Source organism: Salarias fasciatus, chromosome 2, assembly GCF_902148845.1.
Source record: "Salarias fasciatus chromosome 2, fSalaFa1.1, whole genome shotgun sequence".
NCBI classification, from domain to species: Eukaryota; Metazoa; Chordata; class Actinopteri; order Blenniiformes; family Blenniidae; genus Salarias; species Salarias fasciatus.
The window spans coordinates 15,898,342-15,913,388 of NC_043746.1; the positions used below are offsets into that span (position 1 = coordinate 15,898,342).

A 15,047-nucleotide genomic window follows, 5' to 3' on the forward strand; every position below is an offset into this window, starting at 1 on the left:
CGCCATTTGTCACGCTGTTCCAGCTCTCCGCAGCAAATTTAGACCTCAGACGTTCAGGTAATTCTTCTCAACACTTCAGATAAATCATCTGAAGGGGCAGATGAGATTTCTTCAATAAAAAGATGTACTCCACAAGTTTTTTTTTTAGCGCCAGCCATGTTGTTTGTCCAAATACAGAGCTGAGAGAACCTCAACGAGAGGATTGTGTTTCAGGTTCGGAGTTATTGTTGGAGAAAGTCCTTTTTCAGCAGTAGTGTTTGAGAAGCCTTGTTTTTAGGATGAATACAAAAGTGAGGGGAAGATCATTCACTATTCATGACCATCATTTTGAATGCCAGTCAGCTAAGTTGTGCAGGGAATTTGAACAAAAGCTGAAACAAAATTGAGTAAAATCAGAAGCTCCATACAGTGAAAACTGTGTGAGCAGGTGAAACAGCAGGGCCCCAACATGCTGCTGTTCTGAAAATGAAAAATGGTCCCTCTTTCCAAGATTAAACTCATTTATTATATTAGTTTGCTATGCTTGAGAGGATATTTACTATTAGCCACTTATTCTTTCACAGCAGGTGAATTTCTTCATATTATTCATATTGATTGAACAAAATGGCAGATCAATCTTCCAGACTGTGCAAGTGTGCCTAGTTTCAGTTGCATCGAGCACAATAAAGGTGAAATCAGACGTAAAATATGCCTGTGGAGGTGGCGGCGATTAGTTATGAAAAGCAGAGAGACTGAATGAAAGGAACAGATTGCCAGGTCTGACTGGGGATCATTCATTAGAGGAAATGGTCTCCATGTGATCCGGCATTGATCAAGGGAACGAATGTGAGAGTGGAGGCGAACGTAGCACGGATGGATGTGTGGTGTGACAGATTGCCTCCTGTTTTTGTCTCCAGACTCTTTTGATCTCTTCATTGCTCCGAATGCGATGAAGGTCCCTGCCAGCAGAGGCATCGCTCGTCTGGCAGATGTACTCACACTGAATGTCGATCGGGAAACAAGACTCATGCGCGGCGCCCCGTTGCTTGACTTTCTCCCCCTGGCAAAAAAACACGTTATGCTGATGCTGGTTGGATGTTGAGCCTGTGTCTGTGCGCCGGTGCCACAGTGAGACCTCCACTGTGTTGTTGTTAATGTAAGCATCTCCAGCAGGGGGGGAGCAGCCCCTTTAGTGCGATGCTCGTTTCAGGGTGAAGCTAATTTCTGAAACAGTACAGTGCTTTTAAAGTAAAATGAAAGTAGCCGTTAAGAAAGTTGCTTTCTCTGTCCCAGAAGTTGGGTACAAGTTGTGTGAAGCTGCTGCAACATCTGCTGGAAAGACGCCGGCGTTTGTTTGTGCTGCAGGTCGGCGCTCCGCTCCACTGTCTTAATTTCACTGACTGTGTCTCGGCAAGGATCGATAGACTCTGCTTTGGGTTGAGGTGAATTACTTTTCTTTTAATTTAGTCAGTATTTAACCACTCAGCGCTGCAGTCCCAGTGCAGTGCGACTGTTTGCCGAGCAGTTCAGCCTGCAGCTGCTTTTCTCCAGAGAGATCGTCGTCAGAGGACGTCGACCAAACAGCAGAACTGGGCTTTCAAGTTTTTAGAAGACATTTGTAACAATAAGTGAAGACTTTACATGGTGCTCACTCAAATAATGTTAAAATCTCTACTTTAGGAATTTTTTTTTAAAAGTATTTTAAGGGTCATTCTTACCCTTATGTCATATTTTTTTTTTCCATTTATTTGTGATACACTGCCTGAAAACAGTAAAAGTGACCACAATTGTACATTTTTCATAGCAGTGGTTCTCAACTGTTTGGTCACCACCTAAAAGTAGACCTTCAGCTCTTTGTTTTTCTTTTTTTTGTGTGTGGGGGGGGGGGGGGGGGGTGCGTTCGGAGGCTTTTGCCTGAGCAAAAAATAGGCTTAGATAAAAATGAATGTAACAATTTCTATTTTCGATCTTTCTCTGGCCTTCTAAAGTGTATGTAGACAGAACCCCACAGCACAGCCAATTACCGATTGCCAATATTGAGCAGCTCTGCCCCTTTGCTGACGAGCCCCCCCCCCCCCCCCCCCACACACACACACACACACACACACACACACACACACACACACACACACACACACCCCTTCCCCTCCGTGGAACGACACACACTCGACTCATGGAAAGAGAGTCTCCCACATGGCAAGCCATAACAAGTATTGACTGGCTCAGGGAGGAAGCCAATAGCATTGCAGTATGTGTGTCCAGTGGCTGGTGAGAGGACGTGAGTGCAAGTCCAGATTTTTCTTTCCAGAGGTGAAGAAAATAGAAGACACAATGTAAAGTCAAACAATACAGTTTCTCATGTGGTATCTCTCAAACTGCTCTGTTCGTTTCATTAAACAACCTCAATAGTTCTTAATTTGGAATAATATGAACTGTTTGATATGTCAGTCATGTAGTGCTGTCAGTTTTAATCGCATTGATCGCAATTTAATCGCATTGATCGCAATTAATCGTGATTAATTCATGGAGAACTGTCAACAATTAACTTTTTTAAAGTTGAGATTAATTGCAATGAAGAATCTAATCCTCATAAATCAGTCCCAATGTCAGGAAAAAAAACACTATTATCCTCCAGTTCTTTTCTTTGACCCAATTGGCAGACCTCAATGGATTAATCGCGATTAAAACTGACAGCACTACAGTCATGCAGTGACATACAGGCACGTCATATTTGATATTTTTAGATTGATATTTTGATATTGATGACCAAAGAGGACTAAAGCATTTGTGTTCAATCCAATGAGGCGACATGTAGTCACCATGCAGTGTGCTTGAGTTATAATAAAACAAGAAGCAAACGACATATCATCAACGAGTTAGTTCTATATTTGTACATGAAAACACAGTTAAGGTTATTTTAATTCAGTAAATTTCAAAGGTTGAACATTTTCCTTGATTTTCTTGGTGACTTGCTATTAAGGGGTGGTTTTCCTCCAAGCCAGACCAGTAGAAAACCACTGATTTATAGCTTCAAAATGTATCTAAATGGCATATATTTCTCAGTTGTTTGTTGCAAGAGGTTATAAAATCATGTTGACACATCTCATGCACTATTCAGAACCACAGCACTAAAATGTAATGTGTTATTTGCAGCAGGGGTTGCCAAGCATGCCCTCAATGTGTCTATTGTCACTTTTATGGGCATTAAATATGGTGTCACCACTTTTAATATTTAAAAAGATATATAAAACACAAGTCACGTGACCTTGGGATGTGTTTTTCTAAAAACTGACTTCAGTGATCAAGTCAGTAAATTATAGTGTTTAATAGGGAAACGCCGCTCTGTGATCTGTTGAGGAAGTCAAATGCATGAAGCAAAACTATAGATGGGATCATGGCCTGAGCTCCATCTGAGGGACTCCCTCCTCTGTCGAGCAGCAGCAGCTGAGTCGAGGCGCCGGCCAACATTCAGCCCAGCCAGTTAGCAGCCAGCTGTCTGTGTGATGCACACTTCCCATGATCTCACCTGCTGGCGCCCGGAGCCGGGGATCGGGTCCAGCTCTGCTGCCATGCCGTCCGCCTCAGAAGCCTCTCTGCTGGGCAGAGCGCACCACGCCTCCTCCCCGCAGGAACCCGGAGCCGTGGAGTGGGCTGACCTGCTGCATGTGCACTTTTTAGGAAGTTTTCAAGTTTGCATAACATCAAAACAGCATGAAGTTGTGACCCTGTTTTTTTTTTTTCTTCCTGCATTAGTAGACTTCTAACAAAATCGATAAGTATGTCTCTGTTCATTGGCCAGTTAACAAGAGGCGTGCTGCCTGTTGACATGAACAAGCCGGGATGCTGGTGCGGTGATAAAAATAGAGGGATTGAGTGTGGAAAATGCAGCCAGAGAGAGAGAATTAACTATAAAGGGACACATCGAGAGGGTGGGTGTAAACAGGAAGAAGCGTGGAAAAAAAGATTTTTGAGCTTCAAGGATATTTAGAGAAACCTGGGGAGAGTTAATAGCTACACAGATCAGAGGGCAAAAACAACAAGGTACACAGGTAGGGGAGGAAACAAAAAAGCCTCCCTGTCTGACTCCTGCCCTCTTTCACAGATTTTTCCATGTATTCGTGCACTCTTCCTCACATAGCAGGCATTCTTTAATAAACACCTTGTTGATCGGACAGTGATCAATGACGAGCTCTGATTTTCTCACAAGGCTTTCTGCAAAGCATCGATCAACTGTCACTGCCTACGTTGTATTTTAACGCTGTTAGCAACATGAAATAAGAATCATTTTGTCCGGACCGATTTGAGTCGGCGTCCTCGTGAACGCGCCTCCAGCAAAAAGCCCTTTGACTCCGTTCTTTTGTCACTCTCCAGGCCATCAGTTCAGCTCAATATTGATATAGCAGTAGGCATTGTTAACCTTCACAATTATTCTCTTTGGTTTTGCGGTGCCCTGGGGACCGGCTATTTTTAAAACGCTGGCAGTGCTGAGCAGCTATTGTTTAACTAACAACCTATTGATTTGTGTCAGCTTTAGTGGCGAGGCTGCAGCTTGGAGGGAGGGTGTTTTTGTTTTCACACATTATTCAGAATATTTTACAGAGCGTGTGAGAACTAATTCTGTCAGAGCCTGTGTAAATGGACCTTTTTCCCCATTAGAATATTTAGATTCTGGCTCGCAAAGCTTTGCTTTCATCCAATATATGTTAATTGAACCCTTTTTATTTGCATTGTTACAGAACGTGTACTTGTGAATGTTGAAAAAAGAAAAAAAAGATGTTTTATGTGAACAAAAACTTGTATGACACTTTTTCAAGTGTCATACAATACAATAATCAATAAGAGACTTTTGTACACTTTGAATAAGTCACAGTGATTATATTGCATATAGCTTCCAGATCGTTGCCGCTGCAGCTGTGACCAGTCAGCTCAAATGTGCCTTTTAACAGTTATGTTGTGATTTTCACACCAGCGACCAACAACATGTTTCTTATCAATATTTCACAAAAGGTGAGAAAAATCCATCATGGCTGCCTGAGCGCCCTCATTGTCCTGTGAAGTACATGTTTTTTTTTGTTTTTTTTCGACAATGAGGTTTTGCTTGAGACCCAACAAATGGTTATTTATCGTACAGTTATGTGCAACTAATTGAACAAACAGCGCTACGAGCTGCTGACATCTGAATGCAGGGAGCATGCTGAGCCGATCAGACCGCAGCCGAAGAAAACAATAGCCTCTCCACCCCCCCACCCCCACCCCCTCGCCCCCCTCCCCTCCAAGGAAATGCCAAACATTACAGAGTTGTATAAATAGAAGGTTTGGGCTTTGTAGATGTGGATAGAGGACAGGAACCCCCCTCCCTGGGGTCACACCGATGACGAAGTCTCCCACCTCTTTCCACTCTGTCGGACTTTATTGCCCTCTCTGTTTTTCTCCCACGTGTGATCTATTTCTGTGTTCATTTCTCTGGACCTCCTTGTGGCTTTTTTCCCATCACTTTTGGAATACTTCTTTATATATATATATTTTTTATCTTTCTGTCTGTTGTTCTCTCTGACGCTCAGATGCCATGAATTACTGAGGAGCCCAGTGACACTTCACAAACACCTCCTGCTTTATTAATGGCATCTTCTACTGCAGTCCGAGAGATAAATGGCCCTTCAGGATGTATTATGTTGGGGTGGGGTGGGGTGGGGGTGTATGGACTTTACCCCAAGGTGAATGCTGTACTTAAGGCAAGAAAGCTGGTGTTTAATGGCTTTTGGCCGAGCAGCCTGTTCTCACCTGCTCCCAGCTCGGTGCGGTTCAGCCTCAGCCTCTCTGTATCAGGATGCATGCAGCCCATGTTTTATCTGGGCACACAACTGGCTGCTCGTGGTGTGGAAGTAAGACTTTCCATCAAGGGAGCAAGCATATATTGGGATGGAAAAATCCATCTTTAAGATATTAAATCATCGATTTCATTTTCTCATTAAACCCAGTTTTTCTTTTTCCTCCCCTTCCTCCACCTCCACCAAGAGTGGGAGAAAGGAAGACAGTCATACTGAAACGAGGTTAGTTGCTCCTTCTGCATGTAATGGGGTTACGGATGATTCAGCCGAGACAACTCCAACAAGTCTTTCATCAGTACTATCTTTTGTATCAAGCGTATAAATTTATTTCCCTTGGCTGGCAGGCGGCACAGACAATTTGGAAGATGTAACCCCAGCTGCCGGTGCAGACAGATTTGGGAAACAGCATGCGTATGAGGTACCGCCGTACGCGGGGACACACGCATACACCACCAAGACATCATCTGTTTGACTCCGTCTGCCTTTATCTCAGTCTTATCGCTGCACACAGGCACAATCTGCAGATGCAAGGGCATGCTCTTTGTCTTCCTGAAAAATTTGGGGCTCTATCTTGCGAAATGACTGCGGTGATAAGGCTGAAAGCCCCGTCTCCTTTATTTTTCAAGTAGACGATTCCATGTTGCTGATTATTTTTATCTTAATAAGAATACCTGTCATACATGCAGCCATTGTGCATTTTGACACCGCAGTATTGAACTGGCTATCCAGCATCTCTGGAATCGATAAACCAAGCGTGGATAACAGCATTTACTAATACTGTTTGGCAAGCAATTGATAAAGCGGCTGACACCTTATGGATCATTTGCCCTGCTCATTTAGAAAACAAAGACTATGCATTTAAAGTTGTCAGCTGTTTTTCACCATGGGAAAACTTTCCACCAATATATCATCCATCCTCATACAGAAGGCCATTGTTTTCCTGACAGACTTTCCAGGCTCATATAGGTGTACAGGGGCCGAGAATGCAATTTCCCGCTGAAAAGATCCTCTTTTTGGGAGCTCAGAGTGCCATTTACCAGCTATGTAGATTGCTTTTTCACACGTTGTGGAGTAAATTTGCATATTTATAGAAAATTCTAGTAAAAGGTAAGCCATTAACTTGGTACCATGCTCTTGTGCACTTATATATACACCTACAGGGCGGGATGAAAATATAGAAAAACTGAGGCTGAATTGATGTCAAGTGTCAAGTGAAAGCAAGTTTTGTCATCTGAACGGAAAAAACAGTGGATTCCTCAAGTTCTGCAGCGTGTGCTTTTCCATTCTCTTGTCTCCCAGTCAGCTGACTTTCATGACTGCATGCAGGGGAAATGTTATTGTGGTGCTGTGTGGAGGATAGTCACAGGGAATTAAAACAAGAATTCCCGATTTAGGTCATGCACAATTTTTGAAGGTGAGTCTGATGAGGGTTGAATGCATAATTATTCTTATTCTTATTATTCAAGTTGCTCGCCACACTGAGAGCAGTTTGTTTTTAAGGGTGATGTGATTGTATCTCTGCATGTCCTGCTCACTTATAAAGTGGTGTTGAATGTGGATACTATAAACATATAGAGAGGTTTACTGAAGAATTACTTTGCATTTACCACTTTCCTATTGTGAATCTGGCAGGCCTGAGTGTCAGGGTCGCTAGCTTGCAACTAAAATTCGTAGCCCCGGATGTTAAGCCGGGCTATTAATTATATTTTTGTGACTTTTGACTGTTAGCAGCTCTGCTGTTCCCCCCTCTTTTATACCTCGCCTCCTCCAGCATTCTCAGCCGCGTCTAAATATCTAATAAGCTGTTCTGCCGACTTTTGATCCCGGGTTTGTTCTCACCTGAGCAAATGCACATGAATAATGGAGCCAGCGTGAAGTGAGGCAGGGGCAGAGCGGCTACAGCGTTGTGCTGAGGCCTGATAAGACTTTCCACCACGGCGAAAGAGCCTCGGAGAGCTGATGAGACGACGTCTGGCAGTGTTAACTTTATTACCCACAGGCTGCCGTGCTGTAACAGGCACACGTATTAAGTAGAGGGTAAAGGAGAGGAGGTGTGCTCCATTCACTGCCACGGCGCTGTGAAAATCCTATTTTAGTCCACTTCCATGTGAGAACGTATTAAGGCAATTAGCAGGTCTTGCTTGACCTTACGCTCGACAAAAATTGATTGTCTTTTATTTTCTGTCTTGCATCAGCAAGTGTCCTTCACACAAAAGAGCCATCAGTAGCGAAAAAAAGAAAAAAAATACTGCAAAGAAATGTGAATGCAAAACACAATTGATTTATTATATTATTTTGCTTGAGATCTGTGTGAGGAAGGAAGAAATATCTTTTTGTGTGTGTAGATTTTATGCCTACTGGCTGTCATTAAAATCCCTCTACATGCACTCATTCTGTTATGTTTTTAGAGAAAAATAAGTACATAAAATATAATAGGGTCGTATAATTATGTAAACGGAAATAGGGTGTAAAACATTTGATGCAATATGTCGTTTATTTTACCAACACACCCCATTGTGTGAAAATGTTGCGATTTCTGCAGAATTTCTTCCACCGCCATACGTTATACAATAATTGGTGTTTCTATGAGATCAAGTGAGGCGGAACTTTCCCCGAGAGATCCAGGCCGTGCTTCCACATCGAGTGCAAACACGGGTTAACCTGGAAGTGTGAAGACTAACTGGTGCAATGAGTCCCGGCTCTCCCTGCTGACGCAGCCATACTCAATCAAGTGAACGGCCTGAAAAATGCAAGAAGACGCTGAAGCCTATCCGAAGCTCACTGCTGAATAAATAAAGTGACAGAACGTTGTTGTTATTAATGTGAATTGTAAGAATGATTTTAATTGATTGCATCCGGTTTGTCAGAGTGGCAGATTTCTTCCAAAAATACAGATCATCAATACAGATTGAACTTTTTGAAGTTAATGCAGCATGAAATCTAAAAAAGTTGATGGAGTTACATAAATGTAAGAGTGGGGCTGTGAAAAGGTTAGACTTTAGTCAATCTGCTGAACTCCACTGGATATGAAATGGAAACAGCAGCCTGGCTGCATTAGTGTTTATGTTCTATGAATAGGAAGCGCGTATTGGATGAAGCCATCCTACTCTGAGGTCTGCTGCCAAAATAGAGGCAGAGGGAGGAGAGAGGAAGAAATGAGCAAGTGAAAGTGGGAGGACGAGAAAGAGTTGAGGAAGATGAGATGGAAATGTGAAGGAAAACAGTCAGCGTGAAGGCGGCGACCAAGGGAGCCCTGATGAGTGTTGAATGTACAAGAAGGTAAAGCTTACCCCAGGAGACGGCTTCATGTGCGGCTCGAACTCGCTTATATAATCATATGTTGACTTTTTGGTGTGTTATGAATAACTGGCCAGCTTGTTTTCCCCCCAAAGCTGTCCAGTTTCCTCTCTGCTAAACCACAGCACTGAAAGCGTGTACTCTCTTGTTGTCTGGCAAAACTCAGCAGTGCCCGGTCCTGACATGCGTCTAATGCTTTTGGGTATTTTAAACCCCAATTGCTAAAATTAATTGCCCTCCAAAATGTCAGCTTTTCAATCCACTAAGTCTGCTGCATTCCGCTGATTCCATTCAAACAGAGTCTTGTTTCTTTTGGGTTTGAATACTCAGCTGAGGTGATTAGACTAAATGCCAAGGAAAGGGCTGGAGAGTTATGTTTGCTAACACTGCTGCTTATAAAAGCGTTCATACAGCCGCGCTATGCTAGGCTGTTTTTTTTATTGCTGGTTTTAATGTGCGCAGCCTTAATGAGTCCCGGTACCTCAGCAAAATGCGTGAAGGTTCGTGATTTAATGTCCTACAAACAAGTCAGCTTTTCTGTGTAGAGGCTGTGTAGAGGCTGGCTCCAGGTATATTTGTTTAACTCACGAAGTGTCGACTAAAAGATCTTTGTTTCAGTGAGAAAAACTGAGAAATAAAACCAAAAATCTTTTTTTTTAATTTTTTCCAATTTTCTCCCCGGCAGTTTTTTTAATTAGCGCTGCGTTAGCGTTGAACAAGAAAGCAGGCGAAGCCTTCCGTTCGTCATTAGCATCTTTAACCTTTTGCCCGATGGAGGTGTGGGTGAGATGTGTGCTGCGTTGCTGCAGGTCCAGAGCAGATCCAGGTCACACGCTACAGGCTGGACCTGTCAGTTTGAAAACCTGTGTCTTCATTTAGCTCTGGCCTCCGTGGCAAATCAGCCAAAATAGCAAGTTGCAGCAGCACATGGAGGTTAAGGTATGAAGGTAAATGTCGAAACAGATTGATTCATGTTATCTAATGGTCCAGTTAGGCTCAGCTAGCATGTCTCAGTGTTTTTTCTGGAAATAGACGTACGTCGTCGTGACCCTAAGCTGTGTAAAGGAGCTGGTTGGTAACTGGTAACCCGGTTGGAAGAGATTGGTTAGGGCCATTTCTAAAAGCTAGTTTTTCTCATCCACACACATTTATATGTTTTGTGACATGATCTTTTTTCTTTTTTTTGTTTTTGGTCTCTCAAGAAATATATGACTGAAGTTCAGGGATAGGTTTCTGTGTGCTGTAATCTTTTGAAAAGTTAAATCATCAAAGGTAAATCACTTCACCACTTTCAGAACACCTTCAGCCTGTATGTCTACAGAGTAATACCCCATTTTTTTCACTCTGAAAGCACTTAACTACTAAATATAAAAATGTGTTTATGACAACTGATAGCATTGTTATCCCGTGACAAAAAGAATACTTTTTTTTTTTTTTTGCCCTAGTGCTAAAGTCCCATGAGGATAAACATGAAAGTGCTGCAGGATTTATTTTCCTAAGCCCCTGCTAAAGGAAGATCACCAAACCCGCGCTGCTGCTGTCGTCGTATATGTCTTCTTGCTCTCCGGAGCTTTTTAAACCTCAGCCATGTGATTTTCTGCTCCTCTTCCTTCACCATGATAAGCCTGTGATTGACACCCCGTGGCAAGATGGATAGATTTAAGGTACATACCGATGGGAGGTGGGAGTGCTGCTTGAGGAGTTGTGTGGGCGTTTGTGAGCTGCTGGGTGGTACATACTGTCAATCCCACCATAAAAGTAAGGATTGACTGCAGATTGTCGCTGCCCTGATACGCGGCCAATCGCCACTAATGATGACAGCTGCTGCTGGGGTGGTGGGCAGAGGCTCAAAGTGCCGCTCACCACATATGTTTGAGCACATGACATTATTAGCATGTCTTTTGTGTTAAATGCGTGAGCTTCTGGTGAGTACCTGTGTGGTGCACCTCGAACTGGAGTGTCTGGAGTGTAGCCTTTTCTCGAACTAATTTTTTATTCTGCTCTCCTCAGAGGGAACAAGTCTGCTTGATAAATGTGTAACATCTGTGTCTGTTTGAACCTCTCTCCGTGTCTTTTGAAGCCAGACGCTCTCATAACTCATGTCCAGCCACTCTGAGCACAGTATCACCAATTTCATCTCGTCCCTACGATTTTAGAAATAAACGGTAGTTCTTCTGTTTTTTGTATTTGAATTGAAAATGTCATTAATTAGAATTGCTGGAAATCACAAATATTGCAATGAGCATTTCAGTAGTTGCTAAAAATGACATTTTGAGGGATAAATGGAGCCTGCTTTTTTAAAAGACTTTTGTTACTGAAAGTCACTACACATCCCCCCCCCCCACCCTCAACTACAACTCTGCAGTACAACCTATTTTTATTTACAATTTGACATTTTTCATCTAAAGTAGAACAACTTATTTTTCCATCATCCAATCCGTTTCACCTCATTGTACCTTGCAAAATTTAAAAAATATCTGCAATTTGTGGTGATGATTATCTGTACATAATCAAGATAAGGTTTTGTACATACGACAGTCTTCTTTTCCAGTATCATTGTGCTTTGACAGGTGCGGTGGCAGCACACTTGTGTCTCCAGCTCCAGGGTTCTGGGCGGTGATTTGTTTCCACTGTTTTCGCTTCATCGCCGCATCGTCAAGTGTCCATTAAGATCATTTTTGGTTTGCAGCTGTGCAGCGACAAGTCAGGAGGGAGCAATTTGCTTTTTACCATTAAATTGTTTATACTAGGATAATCATCTTTGCCCTCTGATGTCGTTTCTCCAGCCTAATGCGCGTTTCAACAGCGTGAAGTGACGCGCATGCAGCGATCCACTCAGGAGACTGCTTTTAAATAAACACACGCTTTCATTGTTTGAAGGCTTGCAGGATTGTGAGCGGGCAGAAAGTGTGGCAGTCGTGTTTTCTATTTAGGGACGCTCCCCAAGGTCAGATCCTACACATTGTTAGTTAAATTCATTAAAACTTCTGCCAAGACCTGTTTTCTGCGTAAAGTTGTGGAAAGCATAATCAGATAAAAATTCTGTCTTAATCGAAATGGAAGTGTGTTCTTAAAGGAAGTGATTTTTCTGGATTCCTCAGAAAGACCAAAGAAGCATCACTCATCGTTTTTCATATGCTTTGCTAAAAGCTTTGAGTCGAACTAAAATATGGCTACTGCAATCAGCACAACGATGGATCAGACTGAGTGCCTTACTGCTCAGTGACTGTGTGTTTGTGTGTGTGTTGTGTCTGGATTAGTTTTCTACTGTGTGTTTTCTCCAAGCACTGGCTCAAGCTGTTTCACCTTCCAGTTGGGAAACTTCACCTTAACAGGAACGGCAGATTAAAAGAGACACGATGAGACACAAACTCCGTCTGTGTGTGCTCGTGTGTGTGTGTGTGTGTGTGTGTGTGTGTGTGTGTGTGTGTGTGTGTGTGTGTGTGTGTGTGTGTGTGTGTGTGTGTGTGTGTGTGTGTGTGTGTGTGTGTGTGTGTGTGTGTGTGTGTGTGTGTGTGTAGTGTGTCAGTGCAGACCTGCTGGTCTGCAGACCCAACACCTTCACCATGTAGCTGTGGAGTCCTAAGTGGCTGCCATCATAGCCTGCATTGTTTCCCCAGAGTGACACTGCTAAAGCTTAATGGGGCTGTTGATGGTGTGTTAAAGCTTGGTGTTAATTATAACACCACGCTCTGTTAAACACAGTCACATTAACATCAGCAGAAGCAGCAGTTGAGCTCTGTCCTAGGGAGCAAAGTGGGACTGCTAATTCAGTCAATGCTAGAATTGGGTATTATTTATTTAAAAACAACTCGCTGGTCTGGTAAGCTCAGTCACAAAGGCATATCGTACACAGATTTTTGAGAGATTCGCAATATTTTTTTTGCAATGATATCCTATTTTTTCTTCTGATTGAGGAAAAACAGAACATTGTCTGATTTTCCAAAATGTATTTGTCAAATTTTAACAAACTGACAGATTTCAAATATAAATATTTGGTAAATATCGTAGTAATTCCTTAATTTATAGACTAAAATTATCGACTAACATTTTGCAGTGGCTAAAAGTAGCATCATTAATATATTTTACACACCTTTTTTCAAATCTGTGATAAAAAGTGTACCCAGATCCAAACAGTTTCATTATTAATGAGCCTTAAGAAAGGGTGGTCATTGTTTTTAGTTTTTAGTATAAGTCACTTAGCTCTTAAGTTGCGGGAAATTCAGATGTTTGATTTTTTTTTAGACTTTTTCCAGACTCTGAGACGCCTTCTTGATGTCTCTATCAGTTGTGGCGACGTTGCAGAGACTCATTGTTGAGCACCAGACATATTTTTTTGATCAGTTGATCAGTTGACGTCTCCGTCAGAGAGACAGGCCCTTAAGCATGAAGACTGAGAGGCCAGTGACCTTGTCTGCTGTCTACAGCTGCCCTCACCTCTTCCCATCACCTCCATCCATATCCCATGTCTCAGGTTATTTCCATTTGTCTGCCTCTCGTTATCAGCCATCTGATACAGTGGAGATAAATTAGACTTATTGCCGGCGTGACGAAGCGGGACTCGGCTCTCTCAGTGGCGGCTCGCTGCTCTTTATCCCGAGCACGGACAGACTGTGTGATAACAGCCGCATAAAGCATCTGATAAATGGAAGCCAAGGTGAATATTGGGGGAGGATATTATGTGTGTGTGCTCACGTACGCCCTGCAAACACCCAAAACATATACTCCAATAAGTCTCCAACACAGACAATTATTTGCACAGAATCATAATGCCTTTTACTTTTTTATCAGCGTAATATCTGCATGACTGGTCAAGAGCTGGGTTTTTTTCTTGCCTTTTCGATAATGAATTTTTGTAATGAAGTTGCAGCATGCGTATAACTGCTTTTTTCACATGGGTGGCTTTTACCAAGCATCATAACTGCATAACTGAATCATGTTTGAGTTTCACCCGTTCAGTTGTTTGTGTGATGCAGAGGTCTTTCTTCAGATGAACTTTTTGCAAGTGCAGTTATGTTTTAAGTGCCGCTGCATAATCAGTGCATCAAACTATCAGGATATTGTTGTAATGCATCACAAACAGCCTGCAAAATGCAGCCTCGCTGCTTCATTTTAGGTGAAGAACTATGGAGAATGAGTTAGCGCGGCGTGATGTTTGGGCGTTAAGTTGTGAATTTAGCTTTTCAGAGTCATGCTGATTTGATCAAGGTCATGACCCAAGCTCACAACGCACCATACGTATTTCTAAAGATGTGCATTTCACAGTCAGTTTGTCTGCCAATCAGCTTTTTGGTATGAGGAGCTGCTCAGTTTCTTATTACATCCATCAACAAATGTGGTTTTATTCAAAATAATCCTTTTTTTCTGAATTATCAACGATGCGTTCACTGGCATTGAATCAAATTGAGACGAACAAGAAGGAACAGTGTTTCATGGTGCAATTTTTTTTTCCTATGGGTAAATTGTCATATGTCGGATTAGTGGTAAAAGCACTCTGATCTGTCAGGTTTGTGACCTTTTTGGAGTTTGCATGTTCTCCTTTTGGGCGTACGCACCAGTGTTTTGAATCGTATGAATCTGGATAAACTTAGTGCCTGTTTGTCTTCACATTAATGTTTACTTTTATGAGCTATGAATCTGATTATTCATTGGAGATCCTAACAGGCAGCTCTTTTTTATTATTCGTTTTTCTCTCTGAGAAAGTCTTAACAATTCTCAACCATCTGGAGAAAATGTCTCTTTTCTTTTTTTATTGGTTGTTTGTTTGCTATAGCATTTATTTTAGTGTTTTAATTAGTAATAACCACTAAAACAGAGCAGTCATTTAATTCTGCGTGAGTGGCACAGTGGGAGAGAGCAGCGGTCTCTCAGAAGTAGCCTCGCTTAATGAAATTGTCACTGTTGGCTGCTGGGGGTCGTCCAGTATAAAACTGCTGTTTCACG

At 42.3% G+C, this 15,047-nt stretch overlaps 1 protein-coding gene across 4 annotated transcripts in view; it reads left to right on the forward strand.

Annotated features, from left to right (window-relative positions):
- mid2 (midline 2) overlaps window positions 1-15,047 on the forward strand; it is a 131,792-nt gene that overhangs the window by 49,404 nt on the left and 67,341 nt on the right. The window lies entirely within an intron of this gene.